General features: G+C 56.6%; 2 non-coding genes across 2 annotated transcripts; both read left to right on the forward strand.

Annotated features, from left to right (window-relative positions):
- The first annotated feature begins 6,544 nt into the window (after window positions 1–6,544).
- On the forward strand, window positions 6,545–6,735 carry LOC129470907 (U2 spliceosomal RNA). Its single transcript, XR_008653424.2, has one exon. It is a non-coding gene; the product is annotated as a U2 spliceosomal RNA (small nuclear RNA).
- A 6,526-nt stretch (window positions 6,736–13,261) lies between these two features.
- Window positions 13,262–13,452, forward strand: LOC134735400 (U2 spliceosomal RNA). The gene has a single exon (XR_010118446.1). It is a non-coding gene; the product is annotated as a U2 spliceosomal RNA (small nuclear RNA).
- Window positions 13,453–15,275: the final 1,823 nt, after the last annotated feature.

A 15,275-nucleotide genomic window follows, 5' to 3' on the forward strand; every position in this document is an offset into this window, starting at 1 on the left:
CGGGGGGTACAACGTTGTTTCCTAAAAGTAGAGAGAGGAAGAGACGTGAGAGGGACAGAGGTGGACCTGTGGGGTGGTTTTGGCTTGCACGCCCGGTGCCCGTGACACGCTGACGCGCCGGCTTGGCTTAAGCGCTCCTTGAAGTACCATGAGGACGGTAGGCTTTTGCGGCAGGCACACTTCCGTTTCCACTGTGACTACTGCGCTTTGGGAAGGCCACGAGTGACCTACTCCTTTGGAGGTCCTTAGATCTCAGCTTGACAGTCGAGTGGGTGTCGTGTGGTGGTGGTGGTGGTGGTGGTGGTGGTGGTGGTGGTGGTGGTGGTGGTGGTGACCTTTTAAAGGAATGGGATCCACCCGGAATTGAACTTCTCCTCTCTCTCTCTCTCTCTCTCTCTCTCTCTCTTTCTGTCTCTCTCTCCCCCCCCGCTTTCCCCCGCTCTCTCTTTTCGTTTCCCCCACCCCCTCCCAAGTTATGGGGTACATGTGCAGGACGTGCAGGTTTGGAACATAGGTACACGTGTGCCACGGTGCTTTGCTGCAGCTATCCACCAGTCATCTAGGTTTGAAGCCCCGCATGCGTTGGCCATTTGTCCTAATGCTCTCTCTCTCCCCTTGCCCCCCACGCGCCGTCAGGGCCCGCTGTGTGATGTTCCCCTCCCTGTGTCCATGTGTTCTCACTCACTGTTGAACTCCCACTTAGGAGTGAGAACATGCGGTGTTTGGTTTTCGCTTCCTGTGTCAGTTTGCTGAGAATGAGGCCTTCCAGCATGTTCCTGCAGAGGGCATGAACTCATCCTTTTTGATGGCTGCGTAGTAATTCCATGGTGTATACGTGCCACATTTTCTTTATCCAGCCTATCATTGATGGGCATTCGAGTTGGTTCCAAGTCTTTGCTATTGTAAATAGTGCTGCAGTAAACATACGTGTCCGTGTGTCTTCCTAGTAGGAACTTCTTCCTCTTCAGCCCGCTGAGTAGCTGGCACTTTAAGGCAGGTGCCAACGCACCGGCAACAAGCTTCCTTTTTTGCCCAGGAAAAAACTGAGGTGCAGGTAGTATAAGCCATTTGTCACGGAACGCACAGGAGCAGAAACTCGAGTCCAAGCATCGTGGCTCCACCCTTCATGCTTGATGCATCTTTAGGCTCCGTTCTAGGTACGTGTATCCTTTACGGGATCAGCCACCGGCAGTTGCCTTGCAACCATGATGACAAATCTCTGCCGGCTCTTTTGGGTCTCGTGCCTGTATCTATACGTTGCATCCCAGCAAAAAGATCGGAATGTCCCTTTCGCTGACCCAGTCTCTCACCCTTTCCAAACCCCAGAGATCCTGTCTGTCCTCCGAAGAACTCCCCCTGCTTCTTTCTCTAAAGGCTGCCTTCAGGCCGGGCACAGTGGGAGGATCGCTGGAGCCCAGAAGGCCGCAGTGAGGTGACATCACGCCATTGCACTGCAGCCCCGGCGACAGAGCCAGAGCCCCGTCTCGAAACAAACAAACAAACAAAAAACAGACAAACAAACAAAGACAAAGAAAGAAAGAGCCCAGGCAACCTAGCGAAAACCCGTTTGCGCTGGCGCGTATCTGTACCCCAGCTATTCCAGAGGCTGAGGCGGGAGGATGGGTGGACGCTGGGAGGCGGATGCTGCAGTGAGCAGTGATTGCACCACTGCACTCCAGCCTGGGTGACAGAGCCGGAGCCCGTCCCAAATAAATAAAGAAACATAAGAATAAAGGAACCAGTTTGTAGAAAGCGGGAGAGGGTCCCATTGAACTTCAAGCCTTCAAGCAACAGCTGTGGCCGCCACAGCTGTTGCTTGAAGGTTGGACCAGCAGGCTGGAGGAGTCGCCATCTTGGCAGGGATCATTGACCCTGATCTATCGTCGGGAGGAGGAAGAGCTGATCTTATGCAGGGAGGGCAGGTGGACTATGTGTGGCCTCTGGTGATCTGTTTGGGTGCCAGGTGTTACTCCCAGGGCCACCTGTAACTGTGACTGTGCAGCAACCGTGACTTGAGAAGGGCCTGGCCACGGGGGGCTTAGGCCCCTCGGGGATGAGAGTTTGGTTCCCGGTACCCAGGGAAACCACCGGCATCGGCAGAGGTGATAGCTGAGGAGGAGCGGGGATTTGGAGGAGAGACACAGGATGAGTACCGGGGGCAGCCCCGTGATCAGCAACTGCTGCAAGAGGGGCTGTTGGTTCGACTCACTCGTCTTCGGCGGCTCTATGCGGTACTGAAGGGCAGAAGACAGAAGGTACGAAAACCACAAAAATTAGCCGGGCGTGGTGCTGCGCGTCAATAATCCCAGCTACTCGGGAGGCTGAGACAGGAGAATCGCTTGAACCCGGGAGGCGGAAGTTTCAGCGAGCCGAGATCACGCCACTGCAGTCCAACCTGAGGGTCCGAGCGAGACCCTTATCTCAGAAAATAAAGACAGAATGAAAGAGGCCGGCGCGGTGGCTCACGCCTGTAATCCCGGCGCTTTGGGAGGCCGAGGCGGGCGGATCGCCTGAGGTGAGGAGCTCGAGACCAGCCTGGCCGACATGGCGAAACCCCCCTAAAAATACAAAAATTAGCCGGGCGTGGTGGCCTACGCCTGTAATCCCAGCTACCCGAGAAGCTGAGGCAGGAGAATCGCTGGAACCCGGGAGGTAGAGGCTGCCGTGAGCCGAGATCGCGCCTCTGCACTCCAGCCTGGGTGACAGAGCAAGAGTTTGTCTCAAAAAAAAAAAAAAAAAAAAAAAGCCTGGGTGAGCGGTGGCTCAAGCCTGTAATCGCAACACTTTGGGAGGCGGCAGCTGGGCAGATCACCAGAGGTCGGGTGTTGGAGACCAGCCCGACCAACATGGAGAAACCCCGTCTGTACGAAGAACACAAACTTAGCCGGGCGTGGTGGCACACACCTGTAGTCCCAGCTGCTCGGGAGGCTGAGGCAGGAGAATCGCTTGAACCCGGGAGGCGGAAGTTTCAGCGAGCCGAGATCACGCCACTGCAGTCCAACCTGAGGGTCCGAGCGAGACCCTTATCTCAGAAAATAAAGACAGAATGAAAGAGGCCGGCGCGGTGGCTCACGCCTGTAATCCCGGCGCTTTGGGAGGCCGAGGCGGGCGGATCGCCTGAGGTGAGGAGCTCGAGACCAGCCTGGCCGACATGGCGAAACCCCCCTAAAAATACAAAAGTTAGCCGGGCGTGGTGGCCTACGCCTGTAATCCCAGCTACCCGAGAAGCTGAGGCAGGAGAATCGCTGGAACCCGGGAGGTAGAGGCTGCCGTGAGCCGAGATCGCGCCTCTGCACTCCAGCCTGGGTGACAGAGCAAGAGTTTGTCTCAAAAAAAAAAAAAAAAAGCCTGGGTGAGCGGTGGCTCAAGCCTGTAATCGCAACACTTTGGGAGGCGGCAGCTGGGCAGATCACCAGAGGTCGGGTGTTGGAGACCAGCCCGACCAACATGGAGAAACCCCGTCTGTACGAAGAACACAAACTTAGCCGGGCGTGGTGGCACACACCTGTAGTCCCAGCTGCTCGGGAGGCTGAGGCAGGAGAATCGCTTGAACCCGGGAGGCGGAGGTTGCAGAGAGCCTAGATCGCGCCATTGGACTCCAGGCTGGGAAACGAGAGCGGAAACTCCGTCTCAAAAAAAAAAAAAAAAAAATTTGTGAGAATTTTACTGACACTGCCGTCAAAACCTCATGTGTATTTCACACTTACAGCACAGCTCCATTAGAACTGACGACATTTCCAGGGCTCCCTAGATACCCGTGGCTAGCGGCTGCCACACTACACCGTGCTGGGCGGTAGAATGGGGATGAGAAGACACGACGGCGGAGATCGGGATGGCGTGAAGGGAGGGAAACACTCGCCCGCAGGAAGAAAATAAAATAGCAAGGGGGCACCGAAAGACTCAGTAGTCCACATGAATGTCTTGATTATCTTGTAGCTGAGATAATGTGGGCTCCAGCTCTACGGGGTCTGTGGGTTTTCTCTTCGTGTGTGCGGAGACGGAGACGAGAGACCGTAGAGATAAAGAGAGAAGACAAAGAGATAGGAAGAAAGACAGCTGGGCCCGGGGGACCACTGCCACCAAAGCGCGGAGACAGGTAGTGGCCCGGGATGCCTGGAGGCGCTGCTGTTCATTGTATTCAAGGCAAGGGGGCAGGGTAAGGAGTGTCAGTCATCTCAGATGATGGATAGGTCACGCGAGTCACGTGTCCACTGGACAGGGGGCCTTTCCCTTTGTGGTAGCCGAGGTGGAGAGGGAGGACAGCAGACGTCAGCGTTTCTTCCACGCACTTATCAGAAAGATCAAAGACTCTGGTACTTTCACTAATTCTGCTACTGCTCTCTTCTAAGAACTTAAAAGGGGGAGCCAGGTGTACAGGCGGAACATGAAAGCGACCAAGGAGGGTGACCCCTGAAGCCCACAGCATCACAGGGAGACGTTGAGGCCTCCGGATGACTGCGGGAAGGCCTGTCCAATGTCAGGCCTCCCTCGAGAGGTGGTGGAGCAGAGTGTTCTCTATCTCCCCTGGAGAGAGGGAGATTCCCCTTCCCGGTCTGCTAAGTAACGGGTGCCTTCCCAGGCACTGGCGCCACCGCTAGACCAAGGTCTCCTAAGTAACCAGGGCCTTCGCAGGCAACTGGCATTACCGCTAGGCCAAGGAGCCCTCAAGCGGCCCTTCTCTGGGCGTGAATGAGGGCTCACACTCTTGTCTTCTGGTCACCTCTCACTGTGGCCCTTCAGCTCCTAACTCTGTGTGGCCCGGTTTTCCCTAGGTAAGCATAATAGAACGGAGATTATTATGGTAATAGAACAAAGAGTAATGCTACAAACTAATGACTAAGAATAGTCAGATGTAATCATATCCGTATCCTATCTCTAGTAGAACTTTTCTTATTCTAATTATTTTTCTTTATTATACTGGAACAGCTTGTGCCTTCGGGCTCTTGCCTCGGCACCCGGGTGGCTTGCCGCCCACAAGGTAAGATATATTGCGTTGAACTATAAGTTATGTTGATTGCTGAATGGTTTAGGGCGGGGGTGGGGTGGGGCACCCCCTGAAATTCTGCCCTGGAGGAGTGGCCTCACCCTAACCCTGGCCGTGGCTAATATTAAGGCCCACCACTCAGGGCGGTGGAGTGAAATGAATTTTCGAGGCAATGCGCGGAAAGCCCTCGGCCCTCCGCTGAAGCTGCCTTAGGAAGGAGGAAGGGAGAGGGAAATGCTGACCCCGCAGGCGGCAGTCTGTGCCTCGGAGAGAAACTTTGTCCCAACCTTGCTGGGGGCCTTGACGCCCATCTTGCCCCAAGAGCACCCCGGCAGTCACCCCTGCCCTCTGGGGTCCTGCCACCCCGAGCCCGACCTTCCCCCTTTTCCCCCCGCGCCGGGCCGATAGCCTCCTAACTGCGTCTTCTCTGTTGCGGTCTGTCGTGCTCATCACGTTTGCGTCGTTTCCTCGCTCCGCAAACGTCGCCTGAGCGCCTTCCACACGCCAGGCGCCAGACTCGCGGCGGGGAAACAGGGAGAAGCACTGAGGAGGGGTCCCAGCCCTCAGTGATGGGATTTCAGAGCGGGAGATAAAGGATTGCCCAGAAGGGTGGTGAGTGGAATAGCTGATATAAACAACGGGGGTGCGATGAAATACACAGGAGGGCTGCTAGTCACATAGGGGGCGGGTGCCGAGGGCCCTAGACTAAGGGAGGCTTCCTGGACGGGTGACACCCAGGCGGAGTCCTGACGACCTGCGTCAGAAGTAGCCAGGCCAGGAGGAGGTGAAAGGAATCCACGTCCCGAGCAGAGAGGCAGCTTGCCCTACACAGCACAGGACACGGTCCGTGCACAGGAGCCCCAGGAGACGCAGGCACGGGGGCTGGGGAGAATCCTTGCTGGGCCCTCGCCGTCCACGCGCCGCCTCCCTCTGCCGGGTGTCTGGTGCCAGCCTCCTGCCTGGCAGAGGAACTCCAGCCCCTGCTCCCGGAAGCCCCTCCAGGCCTTCGGCTTCCCTGACTCGGCATAGGGCCCCTCGTCCCCTCGGGTACGGGGCCGGTCTCCCCGCCCGCTCGCGGCGAAGCAGAGGCCCAGCGCAGCCCGCGCTCCTGCCCTGGGGCCTCCTCTTTCTCCAGGAAAACGTGGACCGCTCTCCGCCGACAGGTCTCTTCCACAGACCCCTCTCGCCTTCGCCCCCAGTCTCTTCCGGTTGTGTCTTTTGGCTGGCTGGATAGAAACGAGGAAGTCGCCCCCCGGCGGAGCCGCGGCTCCGCCAGGCAGAGGCGGCCCCGGGGGCGGAGTCAAGCGCGGAGGCCACGTCCTCCGTGAAGGGGCGGGGCTTGCAAATTCGGAATGAAAGCCCGGGAACGCCGGAACAAGCACGGGTGTAAGACTTCCCTTTTCAAAGGCGGAGAATAAGAAATCTGCCCGAGTGTGTGAGGGCGTCAATGGTGCCGTGGACGAGACAGAGGGAATGGGGCGAGGAGCGAGGCTGGGGCTCTCACCGCGACTTGAATGTGGATGAGAGTGGGACGGCGACGGCGGGCGCGGAGGCGCCCGCATCGCTTCTCGGCCTTTTGGCTAAGATCAAGTGTAGTATCTGTTCTTATCAGCGTAATAGCTGATACGTCCTCTACCCGAGGACAATATATTAAGTGGATTTTTGGAGCAGGGAGATGGAATAGGAGCTTGCTCCGTCCACTCCACGCATCGACCTGGTATTGCAGTACCTCCAGGAACGGTGCATCCCCTCGGGGGGTACAACGTTGTTTCCTAAAAGTAGAGAGAGGAAGAGACGTGAGAGGGACAGAGGTGGACCTGTGGGGTGGTTTTGGCTTGCACGCCCGGTGCCCGTGACACGCTGACGCGCCGGCTTGGCTTAAGCGCTCCTTGAAGTACCATGAGGACGGTAGGCTTTTGCGGCAGGCACACTTCCGTTTCCACTGTGACTACTGCGCTTTGGGAAGGCCACGAGTGACCTACTCCTTTGGAGGTCCTTAGATCTCAGCTTGACAGTCGAGTGGGTGTCGTGTGGTGGTGGTGGTGGTGGTGGTGGTGGTGGTGACCTTTTAAAGGAATGGGATCCACCCGGAATTGAACTTCTCCTCTCTCTCTCTCTCTCTCTCTCTCTCTCTCTTTCTGTCTCTCTCTCCCCCCCCGCTTTCCCCCGCTCTCTCTTTTCGTTTCCCCCACCCCCTCCCAAGTTATGGGGTACATGTGCAGGACGTGCAGGTTTGGAACATAGGTACACGTGTGCCACGGTGCTTTGCTGCAGCTATCCACCAGTCATCTAGGTTTGAAGCCCCGCATGCGTTGGCCATTTGTCCTAATGCTCTCTCTCTCCCCTTGCCCCCCACGCGCCGTCAGGGCCCGCTGTGTGATGTTCCCCTCCCTGTGTCCATGTGTTCTCACTCACTGTTGAACTCCCACTTAGGAGTGAGAACATGCGGTGTTTGGTTTTCGCTTCCTGTGTCAGTTTGCTGAGAATGAGGCCTTCCAGCATGTTCCTGCAGAGGGCATGAACTCATCCTTTTTGATGGCTGCGTAGTAATTCCATGGTGTATACGTGCCACATTTTCTTTATCCAGCCTATCATTGATGGGCATTCGAGTTGGTTCCAAGTCTTTGCTATTGTAAATAGTGCTGCAGTAAACATACGTGTCCGTGTGTCTTCCTAGTAGGAACTTCTTCCTCTTCAGCCCGCTGAGTAGCTGGCACTTTAAGGCAGGTGCCAACGCACCGGCAACAAGCTTCCTTTTTTGCCCAGGAAAAAACTGAGGTGCAGGTAGTATAAGCCATTTGTCACGGAACGCACAGGAGCAGAAACTCGAGTCCAAGCATCGTGGCTCCACCCTTCATGCTTGATGCATCTTTAGGCTCCGTTCTAGGTACGTGTATCCTTTACGGGATCAGCCACCGGCAGTTGCCTTGCAACCATGATGACAAATCTCTGCCGGCTCTTTTGGGTCTCGTGCCTGTATCTATACGTTGCATCCCAGCAAAAAGATCGGAATGTCCCTTTCGCTGACCCAGTCTCTCACCCTTTCCAAACCCCAGAGATCCTGTCTGTCCTCCGAAGAACTCCCCCTGCTTCTTTCTCTAAAGGCTGCCTTCAGGCCGGGCACAGTGGGAGGATCGCTGGAGCCCAGAAGGCCGCAGTGAGGTGACATCACGCCATTGCACTGCAGCCCCGGCGACAGAGCCAGAGCCCCGTCTCGAAACAAACAAACAAACAAAAAACAGACAAACAAACAAAGACAAAGAAAGAAAGAGCCCAGGCAACCTAGCGAAAACCCGTTTGCGCTGGCGCGTATCTGTACCCCAGCTATTCCAGAGGCTGAGGCGGGAGGATGGGTGGACGCTGGGAGGCGGATGCTGCAGTGAGCAGTGATTGCACCACTGCACTCCAGCCTGGGTGACAGAGCCGGAGCCCGTCCCAAATAAATAAAGAAACATAAGAATAAAGGAACCAGTTTGTAGAAAGCGGGAGAGGGTCCCATTGAACTTCAAGCCTTCAAGCAACAGCTGTGGCCGCCACAGCTGTTGCTTGAAGGTTGGACCAGCAGGCTGGAGGAGTCGCCATCTTGGCAGGGATCATTGACCCTGATCTATCGTCGGGAGGAGGAAGAGCTGATCTTATGCAGGGAGGGCAGGTGGACTATGTGTGGCCTCTGGTGATCTGTTTGGGTGCCAGGTGTTACTCCCAGGGCCACCTGTAACTGTGACTGTGCAGCAACCGTGACTTGAGAAGGGCCTGGCCACGGGGGGCTTAGGCCCCTCGGGGATGAGAGTTTGGTTCCCGGTACCCAGGGAAACCACCGGCATCGGCAGAGGTGATAGCTGAGGAGGAGCGGGGATTTGGAGGAGAGACACAGGATGAGTACCGGGGGCAGCCCCGTGATCAGCAACTGCTGCAAGAGGGGCTGTTGGTTCGACTCACTCGTCTTCGGCGGCTCTATGCGGTACTGAAGGGCAGAAGACAGAAGGTACGAAAACCACAAAAATTAGCCGGGCGTGGTGCTGCGCGTCAATAATCCCAGCTACTCGGGAGGCTGAGACAGGAGAATCGCTTGAACCCGGGAGGCGGAAGTTTCAGCGAGCCGAGATCACGCCACTGCAGTCCAACCTGAGGGTCCGAGCGAGACCCTTATCTCAGAAAATAAAGACAGAATGAAAGAGGCCGGCGCGGTGGCTCACGCCTGTAATCCCGGCGCTTTGGGAGGCCGAGGCGGGCGGATCGCCTGAGGTGAGGAGCTCGAGACCAGCCTGGCCGACATGGCGAAACCCCCCTAAAAATACAAAAATTAGCCGGGCGTGGTGGCCTACGCCTGTAATCCCAGCTACCCGAGAAGCTGAGGCAGGAGAATCGCTGGAACCCGGGAGGTAGAGGCTGCCGTGAGCCGAGATCGCGCCTCTGCACTCCAGCCTGGGTGACAGAGCAAGAGTTTGTCTCAAAAAAAAAAAAAAAAAAAAAAAGCCTGGGTGAGCGGTGGCTCAAGCCTGTAATCGCAACACTTTGGGAGGCGGCAGCTGGGCAGATCACCAGAGGTCGGGTGTTGGAGACCAGCCCGACCAACATGGAGAAACCCCGTCTGTACGAAGAACACAAACTTAGCCGGGCGTGGTGGCACACACCTGTAGTCCCAGCTGCTCGGGAGGCTGAGGCAGGAGAATCGCTTGAACCCGGGAGGCGGAAGTTTCAGCGAGCCGAGATCACGCCACTGCAGTCCAACCTGAGGGTCCGAGCGAGACCCTTATCTCAGAAAATAAAGACAGAATGAAAGAGGCCGGCGCGGTGGCTCACGCCTGTAATCCCGGCGCTTTGGGAGGCCGAGGCGGGCGGATCGCCTGAGGTGAGGAGCTCGAGACCAGCCTGGCCGACATGGCGAAACCCCCCTAAAAATACAAAAATTAGCCGGGCGTGGTGGCCTACGCCTGTAATCCCAGCTACCCGAGAAGCTGAGGCAGGAGAATCGCTGGAACCCGGGAGGTAGAGGCTGCCGTGAGCCGAGATCGCGCCTCTGCACTCCAGCCTGGGTGACAGAGCAAGAGTTTGTCTCAAAAAAAAAAAAAAAAAAAAGCCTGGGTGAGCGGTGGCTCAAGCCTGTAATCGCAACACTTTGGGAGGCGGCAGCTGGGCAGATCACCAGAGGTCGGGTGTTGGAGACCAGCCCGACCAACATGGAGAAACCCCGTCTGTACGAAGAACACAAACTTAGCCGGGCGTGGTGGCACACACCTGTAGTCCCAGCTGCTCGGGAGGCTGAGGCAGGAGAATCGCTTGAACCCGGGAGGCGGAGGTTGCAGAGAGCCTAGATCGCGCCATTGGACTCCAGGCTGGGAAACGAGAGCGGAAACTCCGTCTCAAAAAAAAAAAAAAAAAAATTTGTGAGAATTTTACTGACACTGCCGTCAAAACCTCATGTGTATTTCACACTTACAGCACAGCTCCATTAGAACTGACGACATTTCCAGGGCTCCCTAGATACCCGTGGCTAGCGGCTGCCACACTACACCGTGCTGGGCGGTAGAATGGGGATGAGAAGACACGACGGCGGAGATCGGGATGGCGTGAAGGGAGGGAAACACTCGCCCGCAGGAAGAAAATAAAATAGCAAGGGGGCACCGAAAGACTCAGTAGTCCACATGAATGTCTTGATTATCTTGTAGCTGAGATAATGTGGGCTCCAGCTCTACGGGGTCTGTGGGTTTTCTCTTCGTGTGTGCGGAGACGGAGACGAGAGACCGTAGAGATAAAGAGAGAAGACAAAGAGATAGGAAGAAAGACAGCTGGGCCCGGGGGACCACTGCCACCAAAGCGCGGAGACAGGTAGTGGCCCGGGATGCCTGGAGGCGCTGCTGTTCATTGTATTCAAGGCAAGGGGGCAGGGTAAGGAGTGTCAGTCATCTCAGATGATGGATAGGTCACGCGAGTCACGTGTCCACTGGACAGGGGGCCTTTCCCTTTGTGGTAGCCGAGGTGGAGAGGGAGGACAGCAGACGTCAGCGTTTCTTCCACGCACTTATCAGAAAGATCAAAGACTCTGGTACTTTCACTAATTCTGCTACTGCTCTCTTCTAAGAACTTAAAAGGGGGAGCCAGGTGTACAGGCGGAACATGAAAGCGACCAAGGAGGGTGACCCCTGAAGCCCACAGCATCACAGGGAGACGTTGAGGCCTCCGGATGACTGCGGGAAGGCCTGTCCAATGTCAGGCCTCCCTCGAGAGGTGGTGGAGCAGAGTGTTCTCTATCTCCCCTGGAGAGAGGGAGATTCCCCTTCCCGGTCTGCTAAGTAACGGGTGCCTTCCCAGGCACTGGCGCCACCGCTAGACCAAGGTCTCCTAAGTAACCAGGGCCTTCGCAGGCAACTGGCATTACCGCTAGGCCAAGGAGCCCTCAAGCGGCCCTTCTCTGGGCGTGAATGAGGGCTCACACTCTTGTCTTCTGGTCACCTCTCACTGTGGCCCTTCAGCTCCTAACTCTGTGTGGCCCGGTTTTCCCTAGGTAAGCATAATAGAACGGAGATTATTATGGTAATAGAACAAAGAGTAATGCTACAAACTAATGACTAAGAATAGTCAGATGTAATCATATCCGTATCCTATCTCTAGTAGAACTTTTCTTATTCTAATTATTTTTCTTTATTATACTGGAACAGCTTGTGCCTTCGGGCTCTTGCCTCGGCACCCGGGTGGCTTGCCGCCCACAAGGTAAGATATATTGCGTTGAACTATAAGTTATGTTGATTGCTGAATGGTTTAGGGCGGGGGTGGGGTGGGGCACCCCCTGAAATTCTGCCCTGGAGGAGTGGCCTCACCCTAACCCTGGCCGTGGCTAATATTAAGGCCCACCACTCAGGGCGGTGGAGTGAAATGAATTTTCGAGGCAATGCGCGGAAAGCCCTCGGCCCTCCGCTGAAGCTGCCTTAGGAAGGAGGAAGGGAGAGGGAAATGCTGACCCCGCAGGCGGCAGTCTGTGCCTCGGAGAGAAACTTTGTCCCAACCTTGCTGGGGGCCTTGACGCCCATCTTGCCCCAAGAGCACCCCGGCAGTCACCCCTGCCCTCTGGGGTCCTGCCACCCCGAGCCCGACCTTCCCCCTTTTCCCCCCGCGCCGGGCCGATAGCCTCCTAACTGCGTCTTCTCTGTTGCGGTCTGTCGTGCTCATCACGTTTGCGTCGTTTCCTCGCTCCGCAAACGTCGCCTGAGCGCCTTCCACACGCCAGGCGCCAGACTCGCGGCGGGGAAACAGGGAGAAGCACTGAGGAGGGGTCCCAGCCCTCAGTGATGGGATTTCAGAGCGGGAGATAAAGGATTGCCCAGAAGGGTGGTGAGTGGAATAGCTGATATAAACAACGGGGGTGCGATGAAATACACAGGAGGGCTGCTAGTCACATAGGGGGCGGGTGCCGAGGGCCCTAGACTAAGGGAGGCTTCCTGGACGGGTGACACCCAGGCGGAGTCCTGACGACCTGCGTCAGAAGTAGCCAGGCCAGGAGGAGGTGAAAGGAATCCACGTCCCGAGCAGAGAGGCAGCTTGCCCTACACAGCACAGGACACGGTCCGTGCACAGGAGCCCCAGGAGACGCAGGCACGGGGGCTGGGGAGAATCCTTGCTGGGCCCTCGCCGTCCACGCGCCGCCTCCCTCTGCCGGGTGTCTGGTGCCAGCCTCCTGCCTGGCAGAGGAACTCCAGCCCCTGCTCCCGGAAGCCCCTCCAGGCCTTCGGCTTCCCTGACTCGGCATAGGGCCCCTCGTCCCCTCGGGTACGGGGCCGGTCTCCCCGCCCGCTCGCGGCGAAGCAGAGGCCCAGCGCAGCCCGCGCTCCTGCCCTGGGGCCTCCTCTTTCTCCAGGAAAACGTGGACCGCTCTCCGCCGACAGGTCTCTTCCACAGACCCCTCTCGCCTTCGCCCCCAGTCTCTTCCGGTTGTGTCTTTTGGCTGGCTGGATAGAAACGAGGAAGTCGCCCCCCGGCGGAGCCGCGGCTCCGCCAGGCAGAGGCGGCCCCGGGGGCGGAGTCAAGCGCGGAGGCCACGTCCTCCGTGAAGGGGCGGGGCTTGCAAATTCGGAATGAAAGCCCGGGAACGCCGGAACAAGCACGGGTGTAAGACTTCCCTTTTCAAAGGCGGAGAATAAGAAATCTGCCCGAGTGTGTGAGGGCGTCAATGGTGCCGTGGACGAGACAGAGGGAATGGGGCGAGGAGCGAGGCTGGGGCTCTCACCGCGACTTGAATGTGGATGAGAGTGGGACGGCGACGGCGGGCGCGGAGGCGCCCGCATCGCTTCTCGGCCTTTTGGCTAAGATCAAGTGTAGTATCTGTTCTTATCAGCGTAATAGCTGATACGTCCTCTACCCGAGGACAATATATTAAGTGGATTTTTGGAGCAGGGAGATGGAATAGGAGCTTGCTCCGTCCACTCCACGCATCGACCTGGTATTGCAGTACCTCCAGGAACGGTGCATCCCCTCGGGGGGTACAACGTTGTTTCCTAAAAGTAGAGAGAGGAAGAGACGTGAGAGGGACAGAGGTGGACCTGTGGGGTGGTTTTGGCTTGCACGCCCGGTGCCCGTGACACGCTGACGCGCCGGCTTGGCTTAAGCGCTCCTTGAAGTACCATGAGGACGGTAGGCTTTTGCGGCAGGCACACTTCCGTTTCCACTGTGACTACTGCGCTTTGGGAAGGCCACGAGTGACCTACTCCTTTGGAGGTCCTTAGATCTCAGCTTGACAGTCGAGTGGGTGTCGTGTGGTGGTGGTGGTGGTGGTGGTGGTGGTGGTGGTGGTGGTGGTGGTGACCTTTTAAAGGAATGGGATCCACCCGGAATTGAACTTCTCCTCTCTCTCTCTCTCTCTCTCTCTCTCTCTCTTTCTGTCTCTCTCTCCCCCCCCGCTTTCCCCCGCTCTCTCTTTTCGTTTCCCCCACCCCCTCCCAAGTTATGGGGTACATGTGCAGGACGTGCAGGTTTGGAACATAGGTACACGTGTGCCACGGTGCTTTGCTGCAGCTATCCACCAGTCATCTAGGTTTGAAGCCCCGCATGCGTTGGCCATTTGTCCTAATGCTCTCTCTCTCCCCTTGCCCCCCACGCGCCGTCAGGGCCCGCTGTGTGATGTTCCCCTCCCTGTGTCCATGTGTTCTCACTCACTGTTGAACTCCCACTTAGGAGTGAGAACATGCGGTGTTTGGTTTTCGCTTCCTGTGTCAGTTTGCTGAGAATGAGGCCTTCCAGCATGTTCCTGCAGAGGGCATGAACTCATCCTTTTTGATGGCTGCGTAGTAATTCCATGGTGTATACGTGCCACATTTTCTTTATCCAGCCTATCATTGATGGGCATTCGAGTTGGTTCCAAGTCTTTGCTATTGTAAATAGTGCTGCAGTAAACATACGTGTCCGTGTGTCTTCCTAGTAGGAACTTCTTCCTCTTCAGCCCGCTGAGTAGCTGGCACTTTAAGGCAGGTGCCAACGCACCGGCAACAAGCTTCCTTTTTTGCCCAGGAAAAAACTGAGGTGCAGGTAGTATAAGCCATTTGTCACGGAACGCACAGGAGCAGAAACTCGAGTCCAAGCATCGTGGCTCCACCCTTCATGCTTGATGCATCTTTAGGCTCCGTTCTAGGTACGTGTATCCTTTACGGGATCAGCCACCGGCAGTTGCCTTGCAACCATGATGACAAATCTCTGCCGGCTCTTTTGGGTCTCGTGCCTGTATCTATACGTTGCATCCCAGCAAAAAGATCGGAATGTCCCTTTCGCTGACCCAGTCTCTCACCCTTTCCAAACCCCAGAGATCCTGTCTGTCCTCCGAAGAACTCCCCCTGCTTCTTTCTCTAAAGGCTGCCTTCAGGCCGGGCACAGTGGGAGGATCGCTGGAGCCCAGAAGGCCGCAGTGAGGTGACATCACGCCATTGCACTGCAGCCCCGGCGACAGAGCCAGAGCCCCGTCTCGAAACAAACAAACAAACAAAAAACAGACAAACAAACAAAGACAAAGAAAGAAAGAGCCCAGGCAACCTAGCGAAAACCCGTTTGCGCTGGCGCGTATCTGTACCCCAGCTATTCCAGAGGCTGAGGCGGGAGGATGGGTGGACGCTGGGAGGCGGATGCTGCAGTGAGCAGTGATTGCACCACTGCACTCCAGCCTGGGTGACAGAGCCGGAGCCCGTCCCAAATAAATAAAGAAACATAAGAATAAAGGAACCAGTTTGTAGAAAGCGGGAGAGGGTCCCATTGAACTTCAAGCCTTCAAGCAACAGCTGTGGCCGCCACAGCTGTTGCTTGAAGGTTGGAC

The sequence above is a fragment of the Symphalangus syndactylus genome, chromosome 20 (assembly GCF_028878055.3).
Source record: "Symphalangus syndactylus isolate Jambi chromosome 20, NHGRI_mSymSyn1-v2.1_pri, whole genome shotgun sequence".
Lineage (NCBI taxonomy): Eukaryota > Metazoa > Chordata > Mammalia > Primates > Hylobatidae > Symphalangus > Symphalangus syndactylus.